Below are 20,005 nucleotides of genomic sequence, written 5' to 3'. Positions count from 1 at the left end.
TCCCTCCTCCTCTCCTCTTCTCCTCCTCCTTCTCCTTTTCCTTCTCCTCCTCCTCCTCCACACTCCTCAGATGCTTTCAAAGACTGGATTGTAAATACTGTGTCCTGTACCCAAAACATTCACATCGTGAAACAACTTCAAAGGCAAAGAACAGGCTGTCGTCCAGTCCCTCAATACTCACTACAAACACAATGCACAATGTGCAGCAGTGAGTTTTAGAGTCCTTGGAAATTATTCTGCCACTTTGTTCTTTCAACTCTAAAAGACACAGGCTGAAAGAATATGGAACTTGTATTTACTATCTCATATTATATTGCATCATATTATATCTTCAGTTCTAGAAGCAAATGTTAGCAAATATAATTAAGTACTTGCATCACATTTTTATAATATGGAAAATAATTTAGGAACCTATTATCAGCCACATACTGTTAGAAGTACTTCCTACAACAGTGAGCAATAAAAAGTATTTACCTTCATTTCTTGTGCTGGAAACAGATGGTAAACTCATCAAATAATTATAGATTTTGTAAAGAAAGGGAAAGCAGGCTATCAAGAATGAGAGAGATGGTGGCTCAGTTTTGATAGAATGATGAGGGAAAGCCTTGTAGAGAAAGTGACACTAAGATTCTCATTGAGGGAATTAACAAGGGTAAGATAAACGGAAAGAATTTTCCAGGGAGAAAAAAAATTGCACAATCTTAAGCCCTATAGCAGTAATAAGCTTAGTAATTCCAGGAATAGCAAGGCCATTGAGACAGAGAATAGGAAATACTGGTTTGGGTGCTGTGTTTTGATTTGAGATGTGTGTGTGTGTGTGTGTGTGTGTGTGTGTGTGTGTGTGTGTGTGATTTGCTTTTAGAAATAAAGTTTAATGCAGCTGTGGCTGGGCTTAAACTTGCTATATAGTGGAAGCTAACCATGAAACAGAAAGGAGAGATGCAATGACTCAGAGTAAAGCAGTTAGTAATTGGGACAGGTTGACAGCAAAGGCAATGCAGGAATAATTCACTGGTGGATTGGGTGTGGAGTTTCAAAGAGAAATGCCTCAATTTTGACATATGCAACAGATAATTATTTCTGGGGCCTGAGGCTGATAATTAAGAATTCAGTTTATAATAGCTACATTTAATGTGCCTAAATAATAGCCAAAGGTGAATAGTAGAAGTAGGCAGTTAGATGCTTGACTTTAGAAAATAAAAACCATTGCTAGAGGTATAATTGTGAGAAGCATGAGAACACTGAATGTACTGAGGCACAATGGAAGTTACTTGTAAGATACTGTAGATATGTAGAATAGAGGGTATCATGGCCTAGAATCTTAGATATAGGAATGGTTAGTATATGAGGAGGAAGGGACAAAGTAGGCTAAAGCAGAGGCCAGCACTTCAGAGTTGGTGGTGTCCCAATTTCTCCCAAGTGGAGAAACTAGTCCCAGGATGAGAACAGTGACAGGTGGTATCAGAATCTCCTGCTAGGTAACCCAAAGCATGAGAATAGTCTATTAGACTTAGCAAGGAGAAGGTGAGTGATGCTGTCTATGAGTGAACTCATATAGGAGAATTCTGAATCCCTACAAATTAATGTAAGTTCAAAAGACAATGGCAGGGCAAAATTTGAAGACAATAAGTACACATAACTAGTAAGAGTAGAAAATGAAAACAAAGGATTTTTCCTATTTTTCACAAAATCAGAACCATACAAAGTATTTCATTTCTGGTCATTCAAATATGTAGGCATTTTTTTTCTTCCAGTAACCAACCAATTCTGTAACAGATATTATCTGGAAATCCTCTAATTTATTTCAAAAAGCATAGCAGTTTGATACCTGACACAGCTTAGCTACAAATCAGGCCTCTGATCACCTCCTTCTTGAGTTACACTCATTTTTCCATAACTCACAGAATTCAGGAAACACATCACTTAAATGTTTCCAGTTTTTATAAATTATATCACAGAATATGCAGATGAATAATTCAATGGATCGAATGGTATGTGAGACAGGCCACAGAGCTTCAGGGCCTTCTCTAGGCACCTTCACATACTCAGTTACCCAGCAGCACCCCGAACCCAAATATTTGGGATTTATGAAGGGTTTAATGTAGTGGCATGATTGATTAAATCATTGGCCATTGATGATCAACTTAAACCTCAAATTCTCCTCCTTTCCCTGGACATGAAACAAGAGTGTCTGTGTTCTGAGGAGGTGAGGCTTACCTCTTAGGAGGGCCAAAGGGTTAAGCCCCAGGAAATTAAATCTTGAAACAAAGACGATCCTTTACATCAAAATGATCATGTAAGTCAGAAAGGCAAGCTTTCTCTCCATGTATGAAATCTAAAACAGAAAAAAATATTTGACATGAAAGAGGAAAGACGATTGTTGAGTAAATAGAAGCGGTTAAGAGGGAAAAGAGGGAGGATAAGAGATGGTAAATACTGGATGAGTTGCATCAAAGAATGTTATACACATGTATGTAACATGATGAAACCCATGATTACATACAATTGATACACACAAATAAAAATTTGGAAACAAACACATAATGTCATACTATTACAATCCCATTGAGTTACTACTAATGAGCTAAATCCGTCTTCATTGATGAGAGACCAAGAAAAGGTACCTCAAACTTGCAGATTTTTCAAACTACACAATATCTTCTTTGAGAAATTTGCTGTGCATTACAGTAGTTATATATGAGTGGTGATCTCTCATTTATTCTCTTTTTAAAATATAGACATAGAAAATCTTGTAGGAAGGCCATTCCTTAGATTATTGGCATGCACACTTAGTAACAGGGTAATAACATTTTAGACATGCTGGTCAGGGTAATTTAAGATTATTTGTCAAAGAGAACCATGAGAAATATGAGCATTCATCTGAGAAAATTAGAATCTTCCAAAGTTTGGGTTGGATGGGTGATAGCTCAGTGGGTAAATTGCTAGCCATCCAAGTATGAGGTCCCCAATTCAAATTCCCAGAACCCATGTAAAAATTGGCATTGCAGCTCCCTAATTCTAGTGCTACTGAAAAACAAATTAGAGACAGAAATATTGATAAATCTGTTAAGTACAGGTGAGTCTGATTATCCCTAGCATCTAACTTGTCTAAACAAGCTGCCAAGTCATCCCAACTTGCTATCCATACCCTAAATGGAAAAACTCGAGTCAAGGCACTAACAATAGAGTAATTCAAGACAAGTGTCTGCTTTATATACTCGGTAAGAGTGAGTTGGATGTTCCTGGGCTAGCTAGCCTGGCATCTGTATTGGCAAATGACAAAAGAGATACCCTGATCTCAAACAAGGTATAATGAAAAGCATCAAAATCAAAATTGTCCTCCTACCTCTATATGTGAACTGTGGTAAATGTGCATTCACACTCACACACATGAGTGCACACATGTCATACATATACATATATTATGAACACTCATGTACATACCTATGTGTACACATATAGACATACAGACACACAGAGAGAAACTACCAATGTTTCTTTTCAGCAATGATTATCAACTGTTTCTCACTTGTTAAAATCATTTTGTGATGCTTTTTTCCAACTTATCATACTTCTAATTATATCGTATTATTTTTGAAAACTTGGGGCCAAAATCATAGCTCAGTGAGTAAAGGTAGTTGCTGCCAAATCTGATGACCAGAGTTCAATTCCCCAGAATTCATAGACAAGAACAAGTGAAGTGATTACCAAAAGTTGTCCTCTTATCCCTATAGATGTATCATGGTACTTATGGTCATAGATAGATAGATAGATAGATAGATAGATAGATAGATAGATAGATAGATAGATAGATACATACATACATACATACATAGATACATAGATACATAGATACATAGATACATAGATAGACAGACAGACGGACAGAAGGACTGACTGACTGAAGGGATGAAACAATATTTAAGAGTGCTTGCTATACAATCATAAGGCTGGAGTGTGGCTCACTGCACCTGTGTTACACACTAACATCCTTCAGCAGATTCTAACACCAACTTAAACTCACTCAGGAATGTGTTCACAGGGACACAGAAAAACAAATAAACAAAGAACTAAATAAATAAACCTACCATTTCTCCAGAAAATTGGAAATCTCTATTTTCTGGAAGCAGTCTGGATTTTCCTTTGTTTTCTTCTGTGTATGATTTCTGTAGAAAGTCATGAGAAATGATTTAAACTATATTTTTACAAAGCAAATTATTTTTGTAAAAAAGTTTTCTGATTTAAATATAATTACATGTCTGAATGAGTGAGGCACCAGAAAAAAGTTCTGAATTGAAAATGAAAAACAAGAACAGAGTACCTGTGTCCTACTAGACTGTTTTTTTTTTTCCTTTTCCTTTTTGTCTTCTTTTTGTTATCTTGAAAAATGTCAGGGATAAAGCAATGTAGCAGAACACAGTCCCAAAGAGTTCTAGTAAGTGCTTTCCTCTAGGCAGGATTGTGTTTATTCTGCTTTAGCCTGGAAGCCTGTTTGGAATGCAAACCATAGAGAGTACCACATCAGCTCCTCAAAGCTGGCTTCCTCCTCCTGTCCCTTGATCTCCAGGCTTACTCCCCTTGCTTTCTCCTTTCTGACCCTCTTTTCCCTCTTTCTCTCCCTTTCCCTCATTTTTCCCCCTGGGTGTATAAAGCAGACACTTGACCCGAGTTACTATTGTTAGTACCGTGCCTTGAGTTTTTCCATTTAGGGTATGGATGGCAAGGTGGAATGACTTGACACCTTGTTTAGATGAATTAAATGCTATGGATAATCAGACTCACCTGTATTTAGCAGATTTATCAAGATACATAACAGGATGAGAAACAGTAGGAGGACAATTCCCAGATGTTGGACACACCAAATATATGAAATGTAGCAATTAAAACAAGAGCTACACAGGTCCAGTTTTAAAAGAAAGCACTGTAGAATGAAACCTAGCACCAACCCATCCCTTTGCCATGGGTTACTCTATCAATGTACCTGGGACATACTCTGGCTAGAAGATTGCCAAGAGACAAATTTTCAACTATCTTCAAATTCAGCTCAGCATATTCCAGCCTTCCATCAGTACAGGTACTTCCATTCTATCTGGATTCTCATCTAATCTAGTTGCTGGCTACCTGCATTGACTCTTTGCAATGTCTCTTTAATTTGCTTTGTGACTCCTAAAGTTTCTTTAACCCCCTTTTAATCTTTATGGTATGTATACTTACAATTAAAATGGAATAAAAGTTTGCAATTTCTGTTGTCATGAATCCAAGTGAAACCAAGAGTATTCAGGTAAAAAAAAAAAAAAAGCTGGTGAAATGAATGTGAATTGTGAATATATTGGCATTCAGTAAGTTCTGACATTGTGGAAAGACACTGACCTAACTATGTTGTTGGTACAATGTGTTCACAAATTTAATGTTTCTTTTTCTACAATTGGAAGCCAATATATGCTTGGATAAGTTGTTACTATTATTTTCCAAATATTAAAAGTACTTTTCTTCTCTTTTCTTTTAAATTATGATATGACAAGGTTTCACCTTTTTAAGCCAGGTGTTAAGTCCTCACACTCGTTCTGCAGCACACAGCAGCCTCCAGTTTGCTACAACGTACTCCAGCCTGGATTCAGACTCATGATCCTGGGGCCTCTAGTGGCAGAGGACTAAGATTACAGAACTGAACCTCCATGCCCAGTAAGATGTTCATTTTCAATATAGTTTTTATTAATAACTTGGTTTCAGAAGAATCATTTCCATATATAAATTGAAGGTTAAAGTTACCTTTCAACAAGTTTTCTCTTTTAAAATTATTTTTAACTCGTTTGTACAAAGACCTTTCTCATTTCTCAGCAAACTGAATACCTTCATTGCATTGAATTCAGTGATTTAAAAGTATTGATGCTTTGCATACACCCTCCTCAAACTTAAGGACTTTAAATGCTTATCTTAGTCCCAAGTGATAGGTCTGCATGCTTCATGTATTTTTGTTTTTGACAGCTGTGTTGAGCCTAAGCCTGACACTTTCCCAAGTGACATTAGAGCTTTCTCAACAAAATAAACCCAAAAGTTTTTGTTTGCATAATCTACCCTTAAATTCACATTGGCTTACTATATTACTGCTGACACCGTCATGGGCATCTATCCAAATCATCATTTCCTGAACTTCCATTTTGCACTCAGTGCTGAAAACAGACAAGGCACAATATTTCCTGCCCTAAGTTCTATTGATGTAGCAGAGGAAGAGAAACAATTATTTTGAAGTGTGGTTTTTCACTTGTTACCAGTAGAAGGGTGAATTGATACAGCAGTCATATTTGAGGTGAACTGGCTGAGATGGCAAGATGCTGGCTTCAGACATTGGAGAAACCAAGTTTCAGCTGGCATATAGCCAGGCTAAATGAAGACCCAGATTTTAGAATGGCATTTCAAACTGTCCTTTCAGGTCCACAAACTGTGTTGTTAAATTTCTTGGCTAAAAGATGCAAATGGCCAGGATATCTCTTATCTTCGAATTTGGCCTTCCAAGAGAATAGACCTTTTTCCCCTTCTCATCTTATTTTTCATCCTACTACAGAATGGTCTTGCTACAGAGCTTCCTTTGATCAAGCAGATGAATGGAACACCTCAAGCATGATAGGACAAGTAGTTCAGTGAGGCCCAGGACCACTGTTGACTTCTGGCAATGATGCTATGAAATCTTCACACACCCTACCACCCACTAACCCTAGGCTATGAAATCAAAGCAAAATTCTGTACATCAACAGAGCCAGTAATTTCAGAGGATGACCTAGTACACCATTAATGGGAGGAGAGGCCCTTGGTCTTGGGAAGATTATATACCCCAGTACAGGGGAATGCAAGAATCAGGAGGTAGGAGTGGGTGGGTTGGGGAGCAGGGCTAGGGGAGGGTATACTTTCGGGATCACATTTGAAATGTAAATGAAGAAAATACCTAAGATAAAAAGGAAAAAGAAAGAAAAAACCAATAAAAGTCAAATTAGATGTCAACTTGGCAATGTGTATAAAAACCGTTTCAAAGTTTACACCAACTTATCCTCAAATATCCAAGTAATATAAGAAGAAATCATACATACAGCTTAACATTTAATCAATGCTAGATAAGCAAAATCAAACCGACCTTGGAGAGAGGATTACTTGTAGGGCTGAGCCTGTTACCATCAGGAGATCTTCTGAGCCTAGTTGCAAAGATCCATCATAATTGGGTCTGTGGACTGTTTGTATTTCCTTTTAGAAGGAGGGGTTTAGAGTGTCTGGCAATATGTCCCAGCTTCTTTTATGTGATATTGTTATAAATCAAGGGGTACAGGAAGGAAGCTATTAATAGCCTGGGAAAGACTACATGATTGGGCTTCCATCTATTTATCTATAGTGAAGTGATCATCTGTGCTGTGTAAAGACTTTCCAGTGTGGCCGTTTAGGGGTTACCAGTATTCAGTCAATAAACCCACGTGACTGTAAGTAAGTTGGATAAGCTCATTGGTTCCCCAGTAAAGATTTTGGTAGAATCATATGTTGGTTTATCATTGTAACTTGAGAGGAGTGGGTAGACGTTGATCTCAACCCTTGCAGTTGAATAACATCTCCAGAGAGTATGGCTTATCTTCTTTTGACTGAGTATCTAATAAATTGTTTCCAATGGATGCCACCTCCTTCGCACCTTGGATGAAAATGGGATGCTGATACTTCAGTACCTCCTGAGCCCTCCTCATTTACTTGAAACAGTATACAAAGACAATGAGGCACCTATGAAAAATTACAAACACACACTTGCCTTCTACCAATCTACTTCCCTCCCAGTTTATGTTTTTAAGTATTTTCAGTCACTATTTTTCAGCTTGGGAAAACTTTCAGTTCATGGATCTATATTTCTTTTCCCAATTCATGAGCCAGATTTTGCTTTATTTCTATCTTTATATTATTCAGACAGCCTTAACATCCCTCAGACTCAGGTGCCCCTTGTTTATTTGATCATAACTTAAAAGTACGGGGGCCTGTTCTTTTTGGAAGAGGAAACAGGGGGCATGAATCTGAGGAAGAGGGGTGATAGGGAGAAGCTGGGAGAAGTAGAGAGAGGGGAAATTGTGGCCGGGTGTATTTTATGAAGAATCTATTCTCAATAAAATAAAATAAAATAAAATAAAATAAAATAAAATAAAATAAAAGACATTTCTATGCAAATCTGACTTGTATTTTCTTTGCACTTGCACCTGAACAGGTAGCAATTGTTGGTGAAAGAAGTCTCACAGTAGATTAGGTCCGTGGTAAATATACAGCATTCAAGGTTAAATTAGCCCTCAGTAGTATTCAAAACTTTACTACATGTAAAGATTCATTTCATTCTTTGTAAGTACAAAGCTATATTCTCTTTGGTACATGTATCCTCATTCAGCACCCACATGCCCTTGATTTTTACATTAAAAGCAAAATGGAGGGTGGAGGAGATGTCTCAGCAAAGTGCCTGATGTGCAAGCATGAGGATCTGAGTCTGGATCTCCAGCACAGACATCAAAGCTGGGCATAGTTATGCAAGTAAATGAGAAAGAGAGCAGAGATAGGCAGGTTCCCAAGGCTCAGTGTATAGCCATTCTAGACTAACTGATAAGCTCTGGGTTCAGGGAGAGACCATGTCTCAAAGAACAAGGTGAAAAAGCAATAATGTAAGCCACCTGCCACCAACCTCTGGCCAACACATAATTGTGTATAGAACACATTCACTACACACACTAAAAAATTGAAAGTGCCAAAATGGATAATTCCTACATATTTCCATTTTGCAATAAATACCTTCATTTATTGTTTTCTCCAGTCTCTCTAGTTAGTAGAAGGAGATATATTTATACCTTCTAATGTAAAAGCTCTCATATGTGCTCATATTTGTTGGCATACCTTTGACTATTACACTAGGTTCTTTTCATTCTTTCTCAGTGCTGCTGGTGGTGGAAGATTAGTAGTTTCTTAATACTTCTCTTTGAGTTTACTCTCTGCCTCACACCACCTCTTTCCACGTTGTAAGCTAAATGTACATAGTTGGTTTGAAAGTCTGAATCTAGTTATGTAACTTTCAACCTAAGAATCATCCATGCTTCCTTTCTTATTTTAAAATTCAGGAATAAGAATGAGAATCCTTGGTTTGCTACTCAAGACTCTAAATATTAGAGCACCTGGTTAGTTCTTCATCTACTTCTTAGGAACCTGTGTACTTGTGTTCTATGCTCACACTATAAGGACTATACATATTTTTTTGTTGTTTTCCCAAAGATTCCTTGACAAGTCATCAGACTTCCAATGTAAGACAAAGTTACCAATGAATTATTATAATATCTTTGATGCTTCCACAGTATCAGACACCAAAAGATTTTTTTCTCAGTAAGATTTTTTTTTCAGTTGTATAAATGCCAGGCTTACCAAAGAAAGATGTGGAGAGGAAAGCATATTTTTCCTGGAGCAGGACTGAACTCTTTTGTGGAAATTATCTTAAAATACACCAACCATCAATACACTTTAAAGCTACATATGAAGGAAATCATCCAATTTTCTCTGCTTCAATAAACACGAATCATCTGAAGATTATGAATACTGAAAACATGAGAGCAATTCATCTTCATTTTCCTCTTTAATCTGTGATAGTTTAATTTCTCAAGCCAGCACTTTACAGGCCAGTTTAAATTCCTTCCACTTACACCCACCACAATTACACCAGCATGTATCATGCTAAAGAGTTTTAAATCTTTTATTTAATCTCCTTTAAATACTTGTCTATTACATCTGTATCATGGCATATTTCCTGCAGTTCCCATGATATTAGCCTTCAGAGTCTTTTGCCTGGGCAAGTACTATAACCTCCAGATACATTTTCCAACTTAAGATACATCAAATTCTCCCTAATGTAGTATGTTCAATCTTTGAAAAGTTCAATTATATACAAACTCTCCTAATGCCTTCCCACTGTTTTACTGAATGATTTATAATGATAACTCTGCACTGAATGTGCTTCTCTAAGCATCTCACTGCAGTGATTTTCTTAATCTACAGCACAACATTGTGGGATGCATATTGATCTAATCCACTTTGACAAAAAAAAGTAATTTGAAGTACAAATATGCTACATTAATGTCTTGGAGTCTCATTAATTGGCAAGTGATGGAACTGAGATGCAATGTTACCTGGTTCTTTTGGGATAGTGTACCTTTAAGTTGTATGCTGCTACTGTCTCTTATAAAGTAATGTACAGGGTACATAACAATGATGATTAAGGAACAAAAGGCTTTGAATTTGAGATTGAACAGGAGAACATGGGAAGAGTTTGAGGGGGAGAGAGTTATAAATAGTATGAATTAAGTGTGTGCAATTTGCAAAAAACCCACGATTTTAAAGAGAAACATGCAAAACCTTCAGCGTGGCAATCTATGCTTTTTACTCTTTGTTCTGTACTAACAAGTTCAGTTTTATCTCCTGTATTGAGGTTTTGAAAAACAGGATCTTGTTTTGTCACTAAGCCTTTGTCCAAGCAGTGTCCTTAAGATCAATTACGGTTTGCCGAATTTAGTTGTTAATGGATTACTAATGAATTTAGCTAAGGGAGTAGAGCTTTGTGTATAATTGTTGGCTTGGTGGTAATGATGTTATCTGTGTACCCTCCATTTGAATGTTGGAACATGGAAACAATAGTCCCTTGGGATTGGAATTTCCCCAGAAATCTTATGTTTGAAAAGGGAAAAGGCTGAAGTCTGGTGCCAGTCAAAGAAAGAACTAATCTCCCAGAAAGATACTTTACATACTTTTGATAATCTAAGCATATCCCTGCAGTGACTTTCTTAATTTACATCACAGCATTATGGGATACATGGTGATCTAATCACATTTAACTAACAGTAATTTAAAGTACAAACATGCTCCATTAGTGTCTTGGAGATGCCTTTAAGCTCTATGCTGCTATTGTCTCTTATAAAATAATATAAAATGCACATACATGCACATAACAATAATGATTAAAGAAGAAGAGGCTCTGAATTCCAGAGGGAATGGGGGAATTGAAGAAGTTCAGATCATCTTACAGGGAACACATAAAGCCAAGATAAGTATAAATGAATAATTGGTAAGAGCACACCTTAACAAGGACTTAGTTACACATACCTTTTGACTCTACACGGTATGTACTCACTGATAAGTGGATATTAGGAAAAAAGATTGGAATACACACAATACAACTCACAGACCATATAAAGCTCAAGAAGAAGGAAGACCAAAGTGTGGATGCTTCAGTCTTACTTAGAAAGGGGAACAAAATAATCACAGGAGGTAGAGGATGGGAGAGCCTTGGGAGGAAGAGAAGAGGGGAAGGGACAAAAGGGGGACAGGATCAGGTGTGGGGGGAGATGGGAGATATGTACAGAGGGTCAGGAAATTGAACAGAGGTGTGCAGCAATGGTGAATGGGGGACTGGAGTAGCCAACAGAAAGTCCCAGATGTCAGGAAAGCAACAGGCTCTCAGGACACAACAGGGATGACATTAGCTGAAATATCCAACAAAAGGGAGAAAGAACCTGTAGAGACCTTATCCAAAGGTTAGACTCGGTCCCCAGTTGAGGGATGGGACCACCTACCTGTCTCAAAATATTTAACCCAGAATTGCTCCTGTCTAAAGGAAATACAGGGACAAAGAGTGGAGCAGAGACTAAAGTAAAAGCCATCTAGAGACTGCCCCACCAGGCTATCCATCCAATATGCAGCCACAAAACCCAGTAACTATTGCTGATATCAAGAAGTGCTTGCTGACAAGAAGTGCTTGCCTGATATAGCTGTCTCCTGAGAGACTCTGCCAGATCCTGACCAATACAGATGCAAATACTTGCAGCCAACCATCAGACTGAGCATAGGGACTCCAATGGAGAGGTTAGGGGAAGGACTAAAGGAGCTCAAGGGGTTTGCAACCCGATAGGAAGAACAACAGTATCAACCAACAAGACCCCCCCAGAGCTCCCAGGGACTAAACCACCAATCAAAGAAAACACATGGAGGGACCCATGGCTCAAGCTGCATATGTAGCAAAGGATGGGCTTATCTGGTATCAATAGGATGGGGGAGGCCCAACTAATAACTAAAATTGTGTATTTTCCTTTCTTGGAAGAATGTTGACTATAAGATAGCTTGATAAACATTTTAAAGTGGAAGTTTCTTACACACCCACATTTGTTTGTGCCCCAGACTCACATAATGGCTAATTATAAAATGATATGGTAAATTCCAGGAAAGTGGTGGGCACTTAGAAGCCAAGAGAACAGGTAAGTACTCAGTCTGGTTTTGAGAGTTGTGGTGTACCGTGACACATTAAAGCAACTGGAATGCAATCTGTCTCACAGATGAGAAGGAAGTCTTGGCCAACAAGATGAGGATGTATTGGGGGGAAATGGTGTGTCCTCTGTGGGAAATGATTATTAAATACAAAGAATAGATAAAACTTAACACATTCAGGGGTCTACAGTGAATTGTTCGGCTATGGTGTAAGATGTACATAGGCATGCCTTTTGGGCCATGTTCTAAGACTTGGATTTAATCCTGAAGATTAAAAGTGGATACTGAACTGAGCTTAAATCTGAAGGTTGTATGATGTTGTGGGATCTAAAACAGGTGAAATTTAAATCTCAATAGATAAAAGGCTACTTTTTCCATTAAGACAGGACAAAAAGCACAGGTTAAGAGGAAAATGAATGGCTCTATAAAATAAAAGTAGGGAGGGAATGAGGGAATGAGGGAAGGAAGGAGGGAATTTGTCATAACCACCCAAGAGAATGCAAAGGAGCTGGATACAATCCAGAAGGATTATAAATGGTTGTGTCCTGATTAGTACCATTTCTTTCCTTCTTCAGATCTTAGCTGAGGTTTCACCTGCAGAAGCCTCAGTGGGGACACTCTGTTTTATGCTTTTGAAGTACAGGCTATCTTTCCTGCAGAGACTTAATGCTAATATTATATTAATTCATGAGATCGTCTGATTAATATCTACTCCATACCTGTTCACTTGACACTGTATAGAATAACCTTTAGTCTCCCATCTCTAAAATATAAATAAAGAACACTAATCTTCTCTATTGCGACTTGTTGCATATGAGTATTGTACTAAGTGACTGCACTTATGTTTTACTCAAGAGGAAACTGAATCTCTAAGAGCTCAGTCTTCATGTATAAGCTACCTCTCCTGGGCATATATCCAGAATATGTTCCAACCAGTAAGAAGGACACATGCTCCACTATGTTCATAGCAGCCTTATTTATAATAGCCAGAAGCTGGAAAGAACCCAGACGCCCCTCAACAGAGAAATGGATACAGAAAATGTGGTACATTTACACAATGGAGTACTACTCAGCTATTAAAAAGAATGAATTTATGAAATTCCTAGGCAAATGGATGGACCTGGAGGGCATCATCCTGAGTGAAGTAACCCAATCACAAAAGAACTCACACAATATGTACTCATTGATAAGTGGATATTAGCCCAGAAACTTAGAATACCCAAGATACAAGAAGCAATCTGCAAAACACATGAAACTCAAGAAGAACGAAGACCAAAGTGTGGACACTTTGCCCCTTCTTAGAATTGGGAACAAAACACCCATGGAAGGAGTTACAGAGACAAAGTTTGGAGCTGAGACAAATGGATGGACCATCTAGAGACTGCCATAATCAGCTTCCAAATGCTGACACTAGCAAGATTTTGCTGAAAGGAACCAGATATAGCTGTCTCTTGTGAGACTATGCCGGGGTCTAGCAAACACAGAAGTGGATGCTCACAGTCAGCTATTGGATGGATCACAGGGCCCCCAATGGAGGAGCTAGAGAAAGTACCCAAGGAGCTGGGGGGATCTACAACCCTATAGGTGAAATAACAATATGAACTAACCAGTACCCCCCCCCTCCAGAGCTCGTTTCTCTAGCTGCATATGTATCAGAAGATGGCCTAGTCACCCATCAGTGGAAAGAGAGGCCCATTGGTCGTGCAAACTTTATATGCCTCAATACAGGGGAATGCCAGGACCAAGAAGTGGGAGGGGGGAGTGGGGGGGAGCATGTGGGGGACTATTGGGATAGCATTGTAAATGTAAATGAAATAAATACTTAATTTAAAAAAGAGTAAGTACAATGAGAATTTAATCCAAACCTACATCAATCTAATATCTGAACCCCCTCTTCCCTTCCACACTGCTTCCTTGGGCAGTAGGCAATTAAAGAGTTCATACATGAACTCTCCTAGGGTTATAGGCATTCTTACATTCTTGTCTTTACTTCCCTGATTATATGGAAACAAACATGAATACTTTACATCCAAATGAAAATATTTTGGAAAGCTACAATTGCAATTCAATGAAGATAATAGTCACAGCATACACATGTCCTCTATCTCCTAAGTTATAGTGTATATTTATCTGCATTCTGATTCTATATGACACTGTACATTATCCATCTCTCCAGCATAGGTTTTAGTCTCAATATCAAAATGGAGTAAGGGAAATAGACATATAAATCTGAGCAAGGTCCTTCAACTCTTTACATCCCTATTTTCTTACATAGACAGGAAAAACAATACCATTTGTTACCATACAGCTTATGAAACGGTTAATGGATAATGCACACCAAAAACTACCATGGAACATTTAATATAGTAATTCGATTTCTTTTCCATCTGCTTCTTCTATATCCAGGGGCCACATTCTATGAATTTCATGAAAAAATACCCCAGAAGCACCCTATTCCACTTCAACTCTTACCAAGTTGTAGCAAGAATAACAAGATATTCTGAGAGCAGGTTTCATTCACCTGTAAAATATTGACATTATAAGAATTTCTGCCTCTTCTTTGATTTCTCCCACTGTTTAAGTAATCATATATAACAATTAGATGACATTTCATAATATCAGGCAGAGATACATTGAATATCTGGTTTATTTTATAAATAAAGAAACTCAAATCAGGAAAGCTACTAAACAGGCATATACAAGGAAGATCTAAACAAAACCCTGCATTCTTGGTTATTATTTTGTTAGGGATAGCACTTGGCTTAGTGCTATCCCTAACAAAAAACCCAGCAATACTAATACTAATTTATTAATGTTATTCTTGAGTCTTAAAGCTCATTACAATATTCGATGATCTCAGTATAGTATATACATGTCTAAAATATCATAATGAAACCCATTGTTTTGTCCACTTAATAAATGCTAACAAAATGGGAAGAAAATAGCAGATTAAGCTCTTGGTGTTAATGTTCTGGTTTTATGTGCCTTCTTGTTTATAAAACACAAAACTAACATGGAAAAGAAACCTAATTGAAAACAACTGCAGTGTATAAATTGGCTGGCATATTTCAGTGTTAACTATTAGTACTTGTTCTTTCAGGGAAAATACTAGATGTTAGTACATATTATAACCAAGATGGTGAAACTTGAACTATTCTTTTCAAAACCCTATTATACATGTAATTAGAATATATGAATAAATGAAGCCACACATACCGAGGATATGCATGCCCTCAAAAATGAATCAAAACATCAAATATAAATCATTTCTCATAGACAGGATCTATGGTTGTCTCTTAAGAAAGAAATGTTTCTGAAAATGGAACCTTCTCACTTATACTACATAATCACATAGAAAGTAGTCTTAGAGGACTCTGAAAAGCAAGTATTTTCAAAGGACCACTGTTGCTCAAAAAAGGTAAGATTTTATAGAAAGAAAATACAAGCTAATAAAAATTGAGCAATATTATTCATGACATACTAATACTAATTCAAACATGTAGTACTTCTCCCCAACCCCACACACAAATGATTCGTGTGCCTTTAAGCAGAGATGATTAAAGCAAAATAAGCAATTACTCGAAACAAGTTACTTGTCATTAGCAAATTTCATACCCAAATAAAACTCCAAGACTTACCCGATGTGAATAGTGTGTCCAGATGTAATCAAATTCTTCCAAAATACCACTGAAGTCTGCCTCAAGGAACAGCTTCTAAGCTTAATGGCTTTTAAATGACCTTAGAACTAAAACTTGTCTTTAAGTAGGAGGAGCTTTAGCTTTAGCCACAAAAAAAGTACCAACTATCATGAGAAAATTTGCATTCAAAGCAAATCAGCCCTCAAAGTTCTATTTGCTTAAAAATTCTCAGAGGAAATTATATCTGAAAGACTTTCCCATTTGATTACTTCCTGATATAGCCTCTTAGCATGCCAGTGATAGTCTATTATGTGACTCATCACACTACAAATCAAATGATAATCTACAGGTAAGTATATGATTAATGAGTTTATGTTTTCTCGGTATATACTATGCAAAGGCATCATTGTTTTGAGTGTCAAATACCTCTATGTAGAAAAAGAGCAATTATAAAACCTGGGTTCTATTCTGGAGTCTTGCTTTATAGTCAGCTCTGAAATTTTATGCAGTTTCCTTAACTCTCCTGAGACTGAAAAAATATTTCAGGTGTGATGATATAGCTCAGTGGTACAATGTATGTATAACATGTATAAGGTAGTAGGTTCATTTCCAAGCACAAAAAGAAAGAAAGAAAGAAAGAAAGAAAGAAAGAAAGAAAGAAAGAAAGAAAGAAAGAAAGAAAGAAAGAAAGAAAAAAGAAAAAAATGAACCAAGAAAAAATTATTGATTGGGTCTTCAAATGCCATCCATTTTATGGTTGCCCAGGGCAGATAGAGACATATTCTTCAGTGCTGTAATCACTGACAAGGTGTCCAGAAAACAACCATTATCCATGGTCCTGTAAGCAGCCATAACTAAATTCAATAGAGAGGCAGGGAGGAGGAAAGGAGGAAGGAAGGAAGGAAGGAAGGAAGGAAGGAAGGAAGGAAGGAAGGAAGGAAGGAAGGAAGGGAGGGAGGGAGGGAGGAAGGAAGGAAAGAGGGAGGAAAGAAGAGAGGTACAAAGAACGAAGGAAAGATCTCATCATGGAAGGGGGACTTGTTAGGAAGAGGAAGGGATGGGCAATGGAAAGACAAGAAAGGGCTGTAGGAATAAGTGTGTTCAGAATGCATGCGTATATGAAAGTGTCATAATGAAACATATTGTTGTGTATAATTAATAAATAATAGCAAATATCTTTTACTGTTAAGTCATTTACCCTCTATTTACACAAAAATTGCCTCTTCACTTTGCCTAAGAAATGGTCCCTTATGAGCTGGGGGGTGGAACTCCCATACGTGTGTATGAAAGAGACTGGCCTTGCAATCCAACACCAAGCAAACTTTAAATTGATGGAAAATAAACCGAGGATGTCTAAAATTCCTCTGGTTTCTAAAAGTCCTGATATGATGCTTGATACTATAACTAAAATTCATTAAGTGTAATGCATTTTTCACTAAAAATTTATCACATACTATTTTACACCACTGGGTGGGTATTTGAGGCCTCCCAGGGCAACATGGTGAGACCCTGTCTCAAAAGAAAATATGGAAAAATGTTACCTATGTAAATGAACACAAATACAAAGACTTTTTATTAAATGTCAATCATTCTGTAGACTTTGGAATGCTGGGATTAGGAGTGTGTGCCACCATATCCAGCCTAATATTTCTCCAGGTTTGAAGTTAGGAAGGCAGAAAGAAACACCAACTTAGTGTGACATCGCTGATCTGGCTGTTTCACAATCATTTTTGTCTGAAATTACTTCTCAGAACTCTGTGTGAGAGTTTAGTGTCAGAATTTGCTGACAAGAAAAATAAATAAAAGGAAATCTAGATTCAACCTTTCCTTTCTTCTTCCTGAGATTGCAATTTCAATTAACTCCAGGAAGTTTCGCTCAAGCCCTCTGTTTCCTGCAAATCTTTGGGCAGTTAGAGATACATCACCACACTATAACTCATGTTCAATACCATAGGCCCAGCTTTGTGGTGTTCAATATCTTGCAATAACAGTGTCTGTCATAATAGATATATAAAGGATTAATTAAATTTTGCTAATAGCTTTTGTTTTTAAATAATAATACATACTGCTTCTGTTGTTGAAGTCTACCAGATAGTTCTTTATCTTGATGGACAGCTTCATTGGTGAAAGCAGAGGCTATGCTTTGCTGCTTCGTGTAAGGAAAAGTTGTATCTCAACTTTTTCTGGTTATGGGGATACATATAGTATTAAACCACAGTGCATATGAGCTGTTTCAGATAAAAATTAGAAAGACTGAAGAGTAACAAATGAGAAATCCTGGTTTTGCTGTTTTGTTTTGTTTTGTTTTAAGGTAGAGTGAATAGAACCAAGATAATGTCAATCTCTGACCTCTGTACATGCATGCATTTCAATGCTGCTGCATAAATACATGCATCATACAGGAAAACACACACAATTTTAATTAGGCAAATTAAAATCCATCTTCAATAAAATTAACACCTATTATTATGCTCCTTGTATAGTTACTGAACTGCTGTAGATTTATATAAAATGGTTGAGTGGCAGGAATTATGATATCTTTTTCTTTATACAGTATTCTATAATTCCAATTACTCTGTTGACCACCAAAGCAGGGAATGGTTAGTTTAAACCACTATTTAAATGGAAGGATCCCTGAAGATATCAAAGTCCAAAGATGGCCCAGACCTTACATAAAATGGTGGAAATGTTTACACAGACTTTATATACATCATCTGAAATTCCTTTCACTCATTTCTAGATTAGTTGTATTACTTACATATAGCAATATATAGTATCTTCTATATATAATATATAGTAATATAAAGTAAATTTTACGTGTATAGCTATTAAGGGTTAATCATAGGAAAAAAATCTGTATGTTTTAGTACATATTCAATTTATATATTTGATTCAATCCAAAGATATGGAGTCTATAGAAAACAAGTCTTCACTACATCTGAGAGAGAGAGAGAGAGAGAGAGAGAGAGAGAGAGAGAGAGAGAAGTAAAATGGACAAAACAAGATTACATGTACTCACAAGATTTACAACAGAATTCAAAATTTAATAACAATGCCTAAACATTCATAAAAGCATATGAGACAGAGTATATTAAAGCTGCTTACCTTCTGCCCAAATCTAGTTTTATTGTGCTGTAAAAAAATCTGTGATCTCCTCCATTACCAAGATGCAGTAGCAACAGTCCAGAGCTGACATTGCCAGGAAAAACCCTTGACCCGGAAAATAGAGTTGGCAACAAAAGGGGCCTGTCCTCAGGTGATTTTCAGAAGCAGGAATGAGCACCAAACAGGTGTGAATGCAAACAGCAGAGGTCAGGTGTGCAGGCCTGATTCTGCTCACTCCTCCTCACTGCTCAGCTACAGCACATCCAAGTTCTAAGTACCAGACAGATGAGTTCAAGGCTATGGCATGTTGTTTGAAGTCAAGTTGGAGGAATGGAAACTAGAAACTGTTGAATGTTTACTCCACAATGTGAGAATGTGAGATAGCTAGTTAGATATTACCAGGACTAGAAGACACTGGGGCTGGACTCAGAACCAACAGCATGTAAACCCAGTAACTGGCACTGCAGAGCTCTAATCACAGGTTGGAGCAATGGATGCCAACAATCTCTCTAGCCCAGAGTGAAGATGTGATCCTCTAAAATACTCTGAAGATCATTAATAAATAGATTGTTATCTAAACCTAATCCCCAGAGCTCAAAATTTTATAAGATTAGTATTGGGAGTGGGTGGGTAGGGGAGTGGGGGGGGTATGGGGGACTTTTGGGATAGCATTTGAAATGTAAATGAAGAAAATACCTAATTAAAAAAAAGATTATTATCTAGCGAGAGTCTGTCTGATAAAGAACCAAGATATAATGTCATCCCCTTTCCTTGTAACTGTCAAAGCAAATGTGTCTGTCAGTCATCAGAGAAGAAAATGTCCCATACAAAAGGTTTATTGTTCTAGAAGCTTTAGATCTATTTTTTTTTAAGTCTTCCTAAAATGGTGCTAGAGAGCAGGCTCAGAAATTAAGAGAACTGACTACTCTGGAGGACTCAGCTTTGATTGCCAGCACCCACAT

The 20,005-nt window shown here is 37.2% G+C and overlaps 1 long non-coding RNA gene across 1 annotated transcript; it reads right to left on the bottom strand.

Moving 5' to 3' along the window:
- Window positions 1-23: 23 nt before the first annotated feature.
- Window positions 24-19,301, bottom strand: LOC147004503 (uncharacterized). Its single transcript, XR_015047071.1, has 6 exons — window positions 19,044-19,301; window positions 14,773-14,821; window positions 4,322-4,488; window positions 4,089-4,166; window positions 2,218-2,335; window positions 24-104 (listed from the first exon to the last, which is right to left on the bottom strand). It is a non-coding gene; the product is annotated as an uncharacterized LOC147004503 (long non-coding RNA).
- Between the last annotated feature and the right edge of the window lie 704 nt (window positions 19,302-20,005).

The sequence above is a fragment of the Mus caroli genome, unplaced genomic scaffold (genome assembly GCF_978045245.1).
Source record: "Mus caroli unplaced genomic scaffold, Mus_caroli_1 scaffold_5, whole genome shotgun sequence".
In the NCBI taxonomy this organism is placed as follows: domain Eukaryota; kingdom Metazoa; phylum Chordata; class Mammalia; order Rodentia; family Muridae; genus Mus; species Mus caroli.
The sequence above is the reverse complement of the archived record's forward strand: the minus strand, read 5'-3'. Positions and strand labels throughout refer to the sequence as shown.